This window comes from Schistocerca nitens, chromosome 2 (genome assembly GCF_023898315.1).
Source record: "Schistocerca nitens isolate TAMUIC-IGC-003100 chromosome 2, iqSchNite1.1, whole genome shotgun sequence".
In the NCBI taxonomy this organism is placed as follows: domain Eukaryota; kingdom Metazoa; phylum Arthropoda; class Insecta; order Orthoptera; family Acrididae; genus Schistocerca; species Schistocerca nitens.
Window position 1 is genome coordinate 837,610,252 of NC_064615.1, and position 17,023 is coordinate 837,627,274.

Here is a 17,023-nt window from a genome sequence, read left to right on the forward strand (position 1 = left end):
AAGTGCAAATAAGGTGGAAAATTCTCTGTACGTCCATTTTATCACAGCCAGGACCTCAGCTGTCCAGTACAGAGTGTCAAATGAAACACCTTTCAGCCTAATAAGGAGGAGATTAAGTTTGGGTGGTAGGTGACAGGCTGGTTTGGGGGAGAGGACCAAACAGCGAAGTAATCAGTCCCGTGATCTAGGATGGCATAAATCAAGGAAGGAACAACATAAATAGCACATTCCAGTCAATGGGAAGGGATAAAGTGCAAATAAGGAGGGAAAGGTCTCTGTATAGTACACCTTTTCACAGCCAGGACCTCAGCTATTCAGTACAGAGCGTCATATCAACACCTTTCAGCCGTCTAAATTTTCAGATTGTTATTTCACTGGGCTACCAATTTCGGCGATATATTGTGCCATCGTCAGGCCCACTGATCGACCTGTAGGATAATTGCCACCTCTGGTTCAGTCTGCAGGTGGTCTGAAGTGACCACTGTCTCAAAAATCTATGCTATGGTTAGCAGTTTTTGGATGCTTGCCCCTATTTTGACTGAACCAAAGATGAGAAAATTCCTACACGTCTGTCAGGGGGCATGAATATGGCGTAGTAAAAACTCTGACGCTGATAAGGAAATAAAATATCACTTCGTAAATTATGTGGCTGAAAGGTGTTTCATTTGGCACCGTAATCATGTGAGGGTTGTTCACTAACACCTAAGATACGGAAGGTTGGAGGGCATATTTAATGTAAAGATCCAAAAGACGGGGGTATCCCAGTAAAATATGGATCACCGTGAGTGGAGCCCAGCAACTATAAAGAGTTGCACAGTAAAAACCCATGGGTCAAACTAGTATGGCGGATACGAGAACGACAGAAGATCGTAGATCTCAGCCAGATCAAATATTAAATGCATTGAATATCCAAACATCGCCAATTGGAAAATTTTGTGATCTCTCAAAGGATTTTGATTGTGTGAATCATGAAATTCTTCTAGATAAGATTAAGTATTGTGGTAGAACGCCATGTGGTGAAAGTTTCTTTGATGGCGTGAAGTTTATTAAACAGGGCGGTAGCCTCCCAAAAGTTAGCCAACGATTGAGCAAAAATTGATTTGATGTAAAGCCGCAAACCCGCCACGGAGAACGGATAGGTGGCCACCCCGTCCCCCAGCCAGATGATCAATAACATCATAAGCAGGACACTTATGTAGCCAGTAACCCAAAGGAAACCGACGAAACAAGCTCCATCACCAAGTTCAGCAAGCGGTGGCGGGAACAACACCGAGCGATAGCCTGAAGGCCACTCGTTGAGTCCTTACATAACAAAACGTGGGTGAGGTAGGACCGTTTATTGAAACAGAGGGCCCAATTGACGGCCATCAGTTCCGCAGCAACCTCCCCCCCCCCCCCCACCCATGGCCAGCGAGTCAGTAGGAGACGTGAAAGCATACCCAACATGATCAACAGACTTAGAGCCATTCGTGTAAAAAATAATGGCATCCTGAAACACCTGTGAGAGAATTCGGGACAAACAAGACAACACCACTGAGCAAGGAAGGCTTTTGTCACCTGGATGAGATCCATCTGAATCTGGCGCCAAGGATCTAAGCAAGGAAGCCGGTGGTGGTTGGGAGAAACTGGGGAAGAGGACAAGGAGGAAAGAGGAAGTCATGGCAGAGGGAAGCCAGCTTTATCGCAACTGTTAAACCCACCTGAAGGCAGGCAGCAAGCATGTGACGGCCTGAAGCTGCGAAAGGAATAGGAGGGGTGATCAGGGGAAGAATGGATAGTGATGGCATAAGAAAACAGGAACTGTAACTACTAAATCGAAATGGGATTCCATTGTCAACCAGAAGACTATCGACGAGCCTAGTGCAGAAGGCACCAGTAGCTTAACAGATACTACAATGGTGAACTGGATCCAAGAGGAGCAACATGGAAGTGCAGGTGGGAAGACGAGACAGAACTAATACCCAGTAAAGGCAGAGAAGGGTCGAACGATCTACATCACATAATGTGTGGGCAAGAAAGCGAAGAACATTGATTTTATGCAAACAGCCAACCTTCAGAAGACTGATATGGAGCAAACAAATGAGCTTGTCAAATTACAATGAAATCCAGACGATTAGCTCCTTACAGGTGTTGATAAATATCAATGGGGACAGTTGACAATTTGTGCCCCAACTGGGACTCGAACTCGGGATCTCTTGTTTACGTGGCAGATGCTCTATCCGACTGAGCCACTGAGGCACTGAGGACACAGAGGATAGTGCGACTGCAGGGAATTAACTCTGGCGCCCCCCCCCCCCCCCCCTTGACTCACACTTCCAACTTACTGTCCACACATTGCATTTGTAGTGCCCCTGCCCACTACATACATTACTCGCGGCAGTCGATCTACTTGTTCCCGTAAGAGCTTGAGCAATGTGACTGCATCTGCACTAATCACAATGGTATCCGTTCTTTCGGATATGTCTGAAAGAAGAGATACCATCTTCATATAGATAAGGCGTACTGGCCAATGATCGTCTTCAGTGCATATGTACTCACATTGCTCAAACTCTTACGGGAATCGGTAGATTGACTGCCGCGAGTAATGAGTATAGTGGGCAGGAGCACTACAAATGTTGTGTGTGGACAGTAAGTTGGAAGTGTGGGTGTTAAGGGGAGCGTGCCAGAGATACGTACCTGCAGTCGCAGTATCCTCTATGTCCTCAGTGGCTCGGTTGGATAGAACATCTGCCACGTAAGAAGAAGATCCCGGGTTCGAGTCCCGGTCAGGGCACACATTTTCAACTGCCTTGTTGATATTTATCATCGTCTGTAAGCAGCTAATGCTCTGGATCTCATTCTTTGAGAGCTGCAAGATCACCAATGGTATCTGTTCTTTCGGACATGTCTGTAAGCACAGATAACATCTTCATATATAAGTGAGCTTGTTGTTAAAAAGACCCTAGAAACGAAACTGGAGAACCACAGTCACTTGTTGGGCATTGAGGTAGAGCTCTGAATTAGGATGAGCCATATTAAGGGGACAGAAATGGGAGGGAAATGAACACCATGCCAGAGTGTCCATGCCAGAGTGTCCGGCAGATGGCACCTTGGAGCTGTCGTACTGCAGAGGCTACTGAGTTGTTGGAGCTAGCCCAATTACAGAAATCATCCACATAGAGAGCAAGCGTGACCAGCAGTCCGGAAGAGGCCACAAGTCCACAAATAGCGATTAAAAAAAGGACAGTTAATCAGAGCCCTATGTAACGCCATTCTCCTGGATCGACCTGGACTGTGTACGACCAGCGGGAGACAATCTGGAGAATGACGATTGGGAGGGGGCAATGAAGACCCCACTCATGGTAAAGCTGTGTTGCAGGCCTTGCAAAGATCGAAGAAAACTGCAATGAGACGGCAGCATTGAGAAATGATGTTGCTGAACTGCCGTTTCCAGTCGAAGCAGATGATCGACTGAAAACCATCCCTCTCAAAAGCCACACTAGTAAGGAGATAATAGGTCCCAAGTTTCAAGGATGCAGTTGAGCTGACTGGCCACCATCCATTCTATTAACTTGCAAGGAACATTTCTCAGTAACTATCAAGTGGTGATGATGGTCCGCAAGCTTAAGGACAGGAACCACAATACTATCCCTCCACTGAGAGGGGAAATTGCTTTCATGCCAAATATGGTTAAACACATGGAAGAGATACTAACATTGTGGAGAACTGAGGTGTTGAAGCAATTACGTTTGGATGAAATCAGGGAGAAGAGCTGAATCGTGAGAAGAAGAGAGGGCCAGAGGAAACTCCCATTCAGTAAAAGGTTCATTGTACTATCTCACCCGATAGAGGCAAAATATAAGTGGGAGGCTTCAGAGGAGGAAGGCAGCTGGATGGCATCGCAAAATGGATTGCAAGAGGTTCTGTGAGAACTGATAGATCTGTACAAAGACCACCTGGAAGGGCAAGGTCCGGAATGGAAAACAACCTTGGATGGTGTGGAATGTAGCCCACATCTGTCATGAAGGGATGGAAGAGCCTAGAGAGGAGACAAAGCAAGCCCAGCACATCAGTTTGCTACGTTTGATTAAATAATGGGGTTTGGAGCGAAGACTACTAAAGGGAGTAAGACCGGCAGAGGATGGGTGCCACTGAAAATGTTTCAAGGCGCGATGAAGATCATAGATAGTGAGGACAATGGTCATGCTCCACTATGGAACTGGTCGACATCAAACAGAGCCGATCATGCGAGCAACGACAATATCAGACATACCACAGACGAATTCACCAGTACAACCTGACAAAGAAGGCAGAAACACGACCTGGGAAGTATATAGAGGACAATTAGCATGATGGAAAGCCCAGAGCGGTAACGTGGTCAGCAAGAGGTGAGTAGAGAACAAGAGACTGAATAGGAAATAGTCACTATTACATGGGTCGTCGTGTGGCTACCAGTGTAAGGAACGAAGAAGGGGAGAACAATAGAGTGAAAGAGAGGAAATTGCGTATGTGGCCCTAAAATGTATAGGGGAACTGTCATTAAGAAGGCACAGGTCGTGGTCCGCAACAAACTAGTCAGTTAGGAACACATGACCACATAAAGAAGCGCTGCATGACTAAGGCTGATGGGCATTAACATTTCCAAGGAGGAGGAATGGAGAGGGAGTTGCTGAAGGCAGTTAGGGCAGCAGATGTAGGTGATGTGTGATGAGGGAGACAGATTGCAAACCATGACGGTGGAGCCCAAGTGGACATAAATGGCAAACCACCTCCAACAGTGTACAAATTGGGATCCACTCACTAACAATATCCATATGGACCAACGAGCGTACATCACTGGAACCCAGAATGGACCGACCTGTTTCTGACAAAGCACAGAGCCCTCGAAGGGTCGGCGAGTGAGCATCAGTAAAATGAGATTCTTCGAGAACGACACAAGCTGCCGAGTTAAAGGCTCTGAGAGGTGACGATGGTATCCATTAAAGTTCCACTGAATGGTCACGGAGTGTGTATCGAAATGGGAGGCGAAGACGCTGGAGCAAATCATGCTGCCAAGTTACCAGCCCTCACCAGAGACAATGGGGTGACATCTATAAATAAGACGTTAGACTCAGATTGCGAGGGGGAAGATGTCAACTCCGTGGGCACTTGGGCGACCTTGGGGGGCACTGGGGGATATTGTTCTGGACTTACGTTTCTTCTTAATCTCCTGTTTCAAAGGTTGATGAGGGCCGAGCACAGAGGAAGAGCAGGCCTCTACAAGACCTGGAACTGAAAGAGAGCCGGCGACATTGGTACCCACAGACATTTTCACACTTCTTTGGCTGGGAATGGGAAGTGGCACACGTAGGGGAATGCCCAGGACCCACAGGGGAGGGAAGAGGAAAGGGAAGATAGAACTGAGGTAAGCAAGAGGGAGGAGAGGGAAAGGATGTAACACAGGCAAAAGTGGAAGCCGTCGACAAAGACCAGTCAAATTTCTGATGTACCTCAATGCAAGATAAACCATCCCAGGCTTATTATCTTGTATATTCTTTTCCACACAGTCGGAGAATGATGGCCGTGACAATTTACACACATAGATGATGGAACACAATGACTCCACTCATGGTGTGGTGAACTCAGACCCAACACAGGGAGTCTGCAGACATTGGGAAGGCATGTGACCGAAACGCCAGAACCAAAAGCACATCATCGGTGATACGGCTTCACTTTACACTGATAACACATAACCTTGACCTTCTCCCTCGAAAGCTAGAATAACGGCTGCAGTATCAGTACGGTTGTCCTTAAGACCTATCTACATACGCTGAACAAAATGACTATCTCGTCGTTCCTGATTGTTGTGAGTTCATCAGTATGATGGATGAAGTACCTATGAAAAATGACTATCTAGACCTCATTCAAAGATTGGTGAGGTTTAATTGACACAAGGACGTCGCCAACATGATCAAAAACCACGAAAAGCTGCAAGCTGCGTTGTAGAAGAAGTTTTAATCAAAAGGGAACCCGACCGAACCTTACTGAGAAAGTCCATTTCACCGAACTTGTCTTCGACTTTTTATTTTATTTTAGTCATTAGTCTTCTCACTGGTTTGATGCGCCCGCCCACCACTAATTCCTCTCCTGTGACAACCTCTTCATTTCAGAGTAGCACTTGCAACCTACAGCCTCAACCATTTGCTGGTTGTATTCCAATCTCTGCTTCCCTGTAGAGTTTTTGCCTTCTACATCTCCCTCTAGTACCAGTCCCTCCAGTCTTAACAGATGTCCTATCATCCTGTCCCTTCTCCTTGTCAGAGTTTCAACATGTTCAAAAATGGTTCAAATGGCTCTGACCACTATGGGACTTAACATCGGTGGTCATGAGTCCCCTAGAACTACTTAAACCTAACCAACCTAAGGACATCACACACATCCATGCCCAAGGCAGGATTCGAACCTGCGACCAGACTGAAGCGCCTAGAACCGATCGGCCGCACTGGCCGGCTCCATATATTCTTTTCCCCTCCGATTCTGTGTAGAACCTCCTCATTCCTTACCTTACCAGCCCACCTAATTTTCGACATTCGTCTGTAGCACCAAATCTCAATTGCTTCGATTCTCTTCTGTTCCGGTTTTCCCACAGTTCATGTTTCACTACCATACAATGCTGTACTCCAGACGTATATTCTCAGAAATTTCTTCCCAAAATTAAGGCATATCTTTGTTACTAGTCTTCTTCTCGTGGCCAGGAATGCCCTTTACGACACAGCTAGTTTGCTTGTGATGTCCTCCTTGCTACGTCTGTCATTGGATATTTTACTGTCTGGGTAGCAGAATTCTTTAACTTCATCTACTTCATGATCATCAATCCTGACGTAAAGTTTGTCGTTGTTCTCATTTCTGCTACTTCTCATTACTTTCGTCTTTCTACGATTTACTCTCATACCATATTCTATACTCATTAGATTATTCATTCCGTTCAGCAGATCATGTGATTCTTCCTTACTTTCACTCATGATAGCAAGTCATCAACGAATCGTATCATTGATATCCTTTCAACTTTAATATTAATTCCTCTCCAGAACTTTTTATTTCTATCGTTGCTTCTTCGATGTACCGACTGAACAGTGGGGGCGAAGGTCTACATCCCTGTCTTACAGCCTTTTTAATCGGCGCACTTCGTTCTTCATATTCTACTCTTATTATTCCCAAAAATGGTTCAAATGGCTCTGAGCACTATGGGACTTAACATCTCAGGTCATCAGTCGCCTAGAACCTAGAACTACTTAAACCTAAGGACATCACACACATCCATGCCCGAGGCAGGATTCGAAACTGCGACCGTATCGGCCTCTCGGTTCCTGACTGAAGCGCCTAGAACTGCTCGGCCACAGCGGTCACCTATTATTCCCACTTGGCTCTTATGCGACCCTTGTCTCCCAATAGCTTACCCACATTTATTTTTTTAAAGAATTTCGAGTATCTTGCACCATTTGACATTGTCGAACGCGTTTTCCACGTCGACAAACCCAACGAACGTGTCTTTATTTTTCTTTAGTCTTGCTTCCATTACCAACCGCATCGTCAGAATTGCCTCTCTCGTGCCTTTATCTTCCCTATGGCCAAACTGATCGCCGTCTAACACATCCTGAGTTTTATTTTCTATAAATCTGTGGATTATTCTTGTTAGCAAACTTGATGCATGACCTGCACGATACTTCTCGCACTTCTCAGCTTTTGGAATGTTCTGAATTATGTGGATGATATTTCTCCGAAAGTCAGGCAGTATGTCGTCAGACTCAAACATTCTATCCACCAGCGTCAATTGTCTTTTTGTTGCCATTTCCCCAACTGATTTTAGAAATTCTGATCGAATGTCATCCAACCCTTCTGCCTTATTTGATACTGAGTCCCCCAAAGGTCTTTTTAATTCTGATTGTAATATTGGATCCTGTTTCTCTTCTAACTCGACTCCTGTTTCTTCTTTTACCACATCAGACAGATCTTCCCTCTCATAGAGGCCTTTAATATACTCTTTCCTCCTATTCGCTCTCTCGTCTGCATTTAAGAGTGAGACTCCCATTGCACGCTGAATATTACCACCGTTGCTTTTAATGTCACCGAACGTTGTTTTGACTTTCCTACGAGCTGAGTCAGTCTTCCCGACGATCATTTCATTTTCGATTTCTTCATATTTTTCATGCAACAGTTTCCTCTTAGCTTCCCTGCACTTTCTATTTATTTCATTCCTCAGCGACTTGTATTTCTGTATTCTTGAATTTCCCTGATCATTTGTGTACTTTCTTCTTTCATAGATCAACTGAAGTATTTCTTCTGTTATGGTTTATTCGCAGTTACCTTCTTTGTACCTATGTTTTTATTTCCAACTTTAATGATTGCACTTTTTAGAGATGCCCATTCCTCTTCAACTGTTGTGTCTACTGAGCTACTGCTTATTGTTGTGTCCATAGCCTTAGAGAGTTTCAAGCGTATCTCGACATTCCTTAGTGTTTCTATATCCGATTACTTTGCGTATTGATACTTCCTGACTAATCTCTTAAACTTTAGCCTATTGTTCATCATTACTACATCTCGATCTGAGTCTGTATCTGCTCCCGTCAACACCTTACAATCCTGTATCTCATTTCCGAATCTCTGTCTGACCATGAACTGAAATCTTCCCGTACCATCCGTCCTTTCCAAGTATACCTCATCCTCTTGTGATTCTTGAACAGGGTATTCGCTATTACTAGCTGAGATTTATTGCAGAATTCAATTAGTCTTTCTGCCGTCTGATTCCTTGTCCCAAGCCCATATTCTCCTGTAACCTAAGTACTGAATTATCGTTCTATATCCTCATATACTTTCTCTCTCTCTTCATTGTTGGGTTACGACGCCGGCATGTATACTTGAACTATCGTTGTCGATAATAGTTTGTTGTCGATTCTACTAATAACAACCCTATCACTGAATTGTTCACTGTAACGCAATCTTTGCCCTACCTTCCTACTCATAACGAATCCTACTTCCATTATACCATTTTCTGCTGCAGTTCGTATTACCCTATACTCATCTGACCGATAATCCTTGCCTTCTTTCCATTTCACCCCTCTGACCACTACTATATCTAGCTTGAGCCTTTGCATTTCCCTTTTCAGATTTTATAACTTCCCTACCACGTTCAAGCTTCTGACATTCCACTCCCCGACTCATAGAAGATTATCCTTTCGTTGTTTATTAAATCTTCTTTATGGTCACCTCCCTCAAGGCTGTCCCCTCCCGGAGATCCAAATGGGGGACTATTCCGGAATATTTTTCCAATGAAGAGATCATCATTACACTTTTTGAATTATGGACCACATGTCCTTTGGATACATGTCATGTGTCTTTAATGCAGTGGTTTCCCTTGCCTTCTGCATTCTCATGTCGTTGATCATTGCAGATTCTTCCATCTTTAGGGGCAGTTTCCTACCCCAAGGACAAGAGAGTGACCTGAACTTCTGTCGAATCCTCCGTCACCTTTGACAATGCCGTTGGTATAGTGAGGGTGAATTCTTGTGTCTGAAGCCTTCGGCCGCCTTGTCGTCAACATTTTCCATGAAAAATAACGGCTTTTTGGCGGTGAATGTGTACATGTCCATCATAGTAGAGTTAAGGTAGTGTGGAAAGTGTTTGATCCCAAGCTGGCGAGCCTGGCCTTCCTCCAAGGGTTTATCCAGGAAAGGAAAGGCCGCAGAGTCATAAGAAGCAGCAATATATGGTCATTTTCCACTTAAAGAGATGGCCATAGGAGAACGGAGACATTCTTGGAGCTTGACATGCTTCACGTGCAAAGCGTCTGCCCTGATACCAACCACTCCCATCACGGGCTGTCCCCGTGGGCCCCACCCAGCCACAACTAGCCACCTGGCATTGCTGGGAATTTTGATAATCTGGAGTGACATGCATCTATTCCTAGGAATTCATCGTAGGCAACAGCTCATGTATCAGAGGTGTGATATCTGTGTTATCAGGGGACTCAGCCAGATGGGTACCTAATAGACCCGCAACATGGACTGGCAACATGCTCTGGTGACGTAGCAGGGTGGACGAGCCTGTGGCATGAATCAAGAGTGGAAAGAAAGGGGGAGAGGAATCCACACTTTAGACGTTGGGGAGGGAGATTTTTCCCCAAATGGCTCACACTACATAGAGAAAATTTAGAAGTTAAACCCCCAAGAGGACGAAAAACGGCAGAAAAGGAAGGATAACAGAGAAAAGGCACGGGGAACAAAACCGCAAGGAATGCAAGAAATCAGATGGGTAGCCAGGTTAAGAACACAATGAGAGAGGGAGGAGGGAGGACAGGGAGGGAGAGACACAGGGAAGGAAATACAGCCTGGAGAAAGAATGAACTGCAGTAACGTGGGGCCCTATGTGCGCCATGCACGAACTCACATAGGAACTGTAAGCCCCCTTAAGGGGGGTAGGACGTCAAACGGGACGACTTGGAGCAGGAGAGACACCACAGGAATTTTTAATTTCCACTGTCTATACTTTTAAAAATAAATTCGTAAAACTTTGTCAGAATGACCAGAAAGGATTCAGCATTTACACTTATAGTGATTGAAGTTCAAAAATATAAGAATTTTTTTTGTTACATTTGTATTTCACCTTTTGTTCACTTACCATTGGCTGCATTTGTTGCTATAGGTACACTTTTCTTCATAAGTAAGGGAGATTCTTCGATGAATTTTGCACAGCATACAAACCATACTTTACAGGTGTATGAAACTCTAGAATTTTCCAAATCAATTAAAAACTATAAAATTTGAGTTTTTTGTAAACATGAGGTTTAAAATGTAACAGCTCATTCATTTTTTCATAAATTAAATAATTTCTAGAGTTTCATACACCTGTAAGTATGGTTTGTACGCTGTGCAAAATCCATCGAAGAATCTCTCTTACTTTTGAAGAAACGTGTATCTATAGCAACAAATGCAGTCAATAGAAGTGAAAAAATGGTGAACTTTCACATGTTTTTTGAACTTCCACTGCTACGAATGTGAATCCTGAATCCTTTCTGGTCATGCTGACAAAGTTTTGTGAATTTATTCGTAAAAGTACAGACAGTGGAAATTAAAATGTCCTATGGTGTCTCTCCTGCTCCAAGACGGCCCGTTTGACGTCCTACCCCCCTTAAGGGAGAAGATTCCGGGTTGAAGTCCCAGTCCAGCATAGATTCTCACTAGACACCATTGATTCCACATAAAATTCTGGTGCATCTCATATCACTAATTCCTTCCCTTTCCTTTCCTTTCTCCTCTCTCCACCTTCAATTTACAAACGTACACTGCCTGATGAAATAAATGAAGCACCCAAAAGGGGAGGAGCAAACGAAATGACACTACATGGGTGAGGGGGGGTATGTGACGTTATTTGAATGATAACAATCAGAGCCAACTTTACAAAGAATTAGGCTGTATGTGTCAACTTACGAGTTGACTGGCAAGCTGGACAACATCTGTTTTAACTGGCCCTTGATATCCTTGATGCTGGCAATGGCGACGAAATTGGCACCCGAGCTGGTCCTACACGTGTACCAGAGACGGATCTGCAGATGGTGCTGGCCACAGGAGTTCATCACGAGGCTGGCAGTTCACAAATATGTGTGCCATGTGGGGACTAGCACTGTCCAGTTGGAAAATGTCATAATGATCCTGCCGCACCCAGAACTCTTATAGAAAATGCAACAGGTCTACTAAAGAGGCTGCCTACAGTACCCTTCTTCGTCCTCTTCGGGTTTATTGCTTCATGGTCTTGGATCAGCATGAGACAGCATTAACAGAGAACATCGAAAAGTTCAAAAAGAGCAGCTCGTCTCGTATTATCAGGAAATAGCGTCCACAGACGTAAGTGAATTGAGGTGACGTTTATTAAAACGAAGGCGTTTTCCATTGCAGCAGGAGCTTCTCACTAAATTTCCATATCCAATTCTCTCCTTTCGTTGGCGCCACCTACACAAGAAGTAATTATCACTGTGATAAAGTAAGAGACATCAGGGCGTGTGCGGAAAGATTTAAGTGTAGTCTCCCCCCCCCCCTACCCTCTCTGTTCAAAAGTGGAACTGAAGAGAAATAGCTTGGAGGTGGTTAATGATCCTTCTCCCAGGCACTTAGTTGTGAAATGCAGAGAAGTCACGCAATTGTAGGTACACGATATTCGTTATGTACCATTGTGACGACAGAGTTCCATCAGTCATTTGCCAACCATGGCTCCTCACACGATGACGCCAGAAGAATCACCACTGAGCGGGTCCAAAACGTAGGAGGTATAGGAATTCTGCCAGGTCCACACCATACACTTCGATGGTAGTCGCCCGTCGTAGCACAAAATCGCGAAAAACGATATGGGGCCATTAACCAGCAGTTTACGTTTCCTGGTTGTGACAAGACACGAAATGCAGTCACCTGTGGTGCTGTGTTAACGCTGGCCTGCACGTGGACGGTAATTCCTGGGCAGCTGCGCGTAAACTCCGGCCAATTGTGGGAGCTGACTCAGAATGTTGCACGGAGTCCATGATTTACTGTCGCATGGCATGCTTGGATGTGAATGGGTTACTATGTACTTGGTGCGCAATACGGCGATTTTCCTTTGTGATGGTCAGACGAGGTGGACCGGAACTTTCATGACGACTATGCCCACCATCACCATCCCACGCAGTCCAATTTATAGCCACCGTCTTAACCGAATACCCCACAAATTCATATACTGCACAATCCGACTGGCCGACCAAATGGAGACGTACTCTGTCAGGTGCTGACGTCACTGTCTCACACATTAACGCGGTTCCTTCGTGTCAATAAGAGTGATCACTCAACAACTGACGCTGTTCTCTAGATTTACCCTACCAGGCCTGGTAGCTACGCTAATCACAAACAAAAGTAATGGACTCTGATTGTTGTTCCACCCGTTACGGAGGAATGCCTCTCTAATCGTTTACGTCCCCACCACTGGTGTGTATATGTACGAGATTATATTGACGTCCAACTATGTCTTCTCGGTGCTTGACTAATTTGGTCAGGCAGTGCATATTGTGTCAATATAAAAAAACAGCTGAGGTACTTGTAAAGTAGGTTGGTTCTTACGTTCCACTTTTCAAATTTTTTTTTTCATTTTCCCAGGCTACCCAGCACTGTTGCGTATAAGAGTGATGTACGTGAACTCTGTGGTTCACAGGTGTTGGGTGCGTGGGTGCCTCAATGATGATTGTACTACAGCTGCAATCACATTGGAGAGTTATCTGTTAAGAGATGAGATAAGCCCGTGCATTATGAATTGGGATATCAGCCTTTTTATTAGTTGCAAAGATAACGGTCTGGATGATTGACTAATCTGGCCTTTTAACACAAGTCATCATGAATCTGCTACGTTGGTTGTGTGAAGGGCTGGAGGCAAGCGGAAACTATTGTCATTTTTCCAGAGAGCACGCACTTCTATTGCGTGGCTGAACGATGCTTCAAATTATTGCAGGTCGCATCAGCGATTATGAGCCACGCATAAAATATACCAGCATGGAGAGCGAACTGAAGACCACAACAACAAACAACAACAAGGTAAGGGAAAGGGTGCCTCTTGGCCTTTACCAACGAAACCTCTGTATGAAACCAACAATATTGGTAAAAATTACGTGTGCTTGGTACATTAATTCATTACCTAATGTATACTGTTGTCTGTCTCTTTAACCGAATGCGTTCTTGTGTCCCAGATACCATTAGTAGGTTAATGTTCTTGTGGTAACTTTGTAAATGATTTGGGAAAGATCTTTGTGCTTTTATAAGTTGGGAAGAAAAATGAAAACTGAGGATATTGAAGATATCAATTCCGATTACAAATATTCAGAAATATCCACCGTGCAAGAAAGTGTTCCCAGTAGCGGCACACACCAACATGTGTCTACTTTTACACCATGGTTCCCCATTTTGAAACACTTTGCTCAACGGGACATAGCAGACTCACATAAGTATTAAACTGCATATGGGTGGGTGAGAGATTTTGGTAAGGGCGGAAAGTTACAACTTCTGTCAATCCCAGTGCTGTCCTCGAAGACATGCATGAGTGCAGCGATCACAGTTACAGCTCATCTCCCTACTGGAGTCGTGATGGTTATTTCGAATAGGCGCTGATGACGGCACAAAGAGAAACTTCGAGAACGTTGTAAGTTATAAGGAAATGTGCAGGCTATGGGATTTGGCTTCGTTAGCCTAGTCAAGGAGGTCCGGTTTTTAGTAACGCTATGGTAGACGTCGTAAACCTAGCGGTATCTATGTAGATCCTGTAGTAGAGCTGCTGACATTGGTAACTTCAGTGAACGTGAGAAAAAACTGCAGGACTTGTTGCATGAAATCAACAGTCTAATCGGTAATCTTTCGTGACTGAGAGTAAACTGAAGAAAGACGAAACTAAAGAGGTGGAGCAAAAATGTGACCAACGATAAGCGTAACGTCGAAATTGGTGACTCTGAAGTAAATAAAGCGAAGGAATCCTTCCATCTAAGAAGCAAATTAACATATAACAGACGAATTAAAGAGGACTTAAAAAGCAGATTGATACAGGCACACAGGCAAAGAGAGCATTTCTGGCAGTAATAAGTATTTTAGCATCAAACTTCGACCTTAATTCGAGGACGAAATTTCTGAGAATGTAGTAAGTTTGGAGCGCATTATTGTGTGGTCAATAATCATGAACTATGGGAAAACCAAAAAGAAAGAAAATCAAAGCGTTTGAGATATTGAAAATTAGGTGGACTGTTAAGAAAAAAATAACGAGGTTCTTCACAGAATCGGCACGAAGAAAAAAACTGACAAGAAGAAGGAACAGTGTGATAAGACATGTGTTGGCACGTCAGGGAATTGCTTCTACGATGCTTCATGGAGGAGTAGAGGGTAAAAACTGGATGGAAATAGAAGATACTGGAATACTTGCAACAAATATGTGTAATTGCTACTGTGAACTGTTACCATCTCTTTGGTAGGCTCTAATGTAACTCTGGGTGCTGTCAACCTTGTGTCTAATGTGGGTCGGTCGTTACACACCCTCCTCCCCGTATCAGGACTGCGTAGCCGTCAACTTTCCGCCTGAGACAACATCGGACTGTACACAGAGTGCGGCGCTTTCCCGCACACGCTACCTTGACTATACGGGCACGCTTTGCCCCGCAGCTGGAACGACATTAACGTCTAGCACTGAGGGTTAACGAGGTGGGCGCACATGCCACCGCGGCGGCGGGCAAACAACCACGGGCAGCATAATGCCGTTTGAGTCCGCTGCTGCCATTATTACTCGGCCTCCCAGGACGTTAACGGGCGTCAGACGAACCTCACACGGGCAACATCATTACACGAAACACAGGCGCGGAAATTACTACGTACGGCCTGGGAGCAGAAGGCGCGCAGCTCATTGTCTAACAACAAGAATACCGCTGGCAGTTATCAGGGCATACTGCGTCCTGCATACCGAGCGGATACCCAGTGCTCTTGTGTCTCGACTGAGAGTGACACCTGAAACGGAAAATCTTATCTATTTAATCAATTATGATTTGGGGTGATTTGTTAAATGCCTACAAGCGTCTATAATTACTTTGTTTACTCAGCTGTTTTCCAGAATTCATTCTGTAAATTGGATTCAGATAATGAAGTTAGCTATCACAAACACTAGGAACGATCTAGAAGCAATATTGAACTTCTGTTGTAGCGAAAATATCCGTCCATTCTCGGATAAGGATTTGCTTGTGAGACCCACTCTAGAATGGCAATACTTTAATCGGTACCCATACAATGTTCGCTTAAACCAAACCTGAAACTGCTCCCCATTACAGTGTGGCTCTTTGCGATAAGTGCTCGTCTATTTTGGTTTAGTACAGCGAGCAACTACATATCAGTGACACATGCCTAATTGTTCATTAGTTACCTGTTATGTACATTTCAGAGAGAAAGGTAAGACCCTCCAGCTAGCTATGTATCCTCGATGCATGGTTTAACAGAACCAAACTGAGGAAATCATACCAGATACAAGCCTGCTGCGGAACATTGGCATTTATTACCATTTACAGTAGATCTACATTTATACACTTACTTGCCGAGTTCCTGGGGTTGCCAAGGAATGTATTTATTCCAATCTACTAGTCCACCTCTTCCTTCCCTGTCTCTCTATTTCCTGCTCCCTGTCTGCTGATCTGCCCCTTCCCCCTCTGCCTGACTACTCATCCCCCTCTAACCCTATCTGCTCCTTTACCTCCACCTCCTCGTCAGCCGACGCCTTGTACATTTCCTCCTCCCTCTCTAAATGTCCATCTGCTGTTCCCAAGTCCCGCTGTTCATCTCATCCTCCTGCTTCTATTTCTCTGTCTATTACCTAAACTACTCATCCCCTTTTATCTCCTTTTCTTCCCATTCTTGGTGCACCTCTTCTTCTTCCCTCTCCCTCTCTCTTTCCTCCTCCCGTGCCTTCACTATCCATCTCTTCCTCATTCCTGTTTCCGTCCTTCTCTTTTATTTCACTGTCCATCTGCTTTTCCCTCTCTATGATCCTTTCCCCTTTGCCCATCTCCTCCCCCTCCAATCCATATGCTCCTCCACCACTTCTTGCATCTTTCTCTCAGTCCATTTCTTTCCTTTCCCTTTCTCTATCCATTTGTTCCTCCTTCCTATCTACTCCTCCCCCCCCCCTCTCTGACCATCCCTAGCTTCCCCCCCCCCTCTCTCTCTCTTCTCCCTCTGCCAATCTCCTCCTCTGTGCTTTCTCTGTTCATCTCCTTCTTTCCCCACTGTCTATTTCCTCTTCTACCCTCTCTCTGTCCCTCTCCTGCTCCTATTTTCTCTCTCCATATAATAACTCGTACACCAATAGAAGGTTGCTAGTTCTTACCCTAATAGCATTTTTTTTCCAGATAGTTAGTAGTACACTATGTGATCAAAAGTATCCGGACACCACCAAAACGTACGTTTTCCATATTAGGTGCATCGTGCTGCCACCTACTGCCAGGTGCTCCATATCAGCGACCTCATTAGACATAGTGAGA

General features: G+C 44.6%; 1 protein-coding gene across 1 annotated transcript in view; it reads right to left on the reverse strand.

Annotated features, from left to right (window-relative positions):
- LOC126235378 (suppressor of lurcher protein 1-like) overlaps positions 1 to 17,023 on the reverse strand; it is a 375,544-nt gene that overhangs the window by 106,633 nt on the left and 251,888 nt on the right. The gene's annotated exons all lie outside the window — the stretch shown is intronic.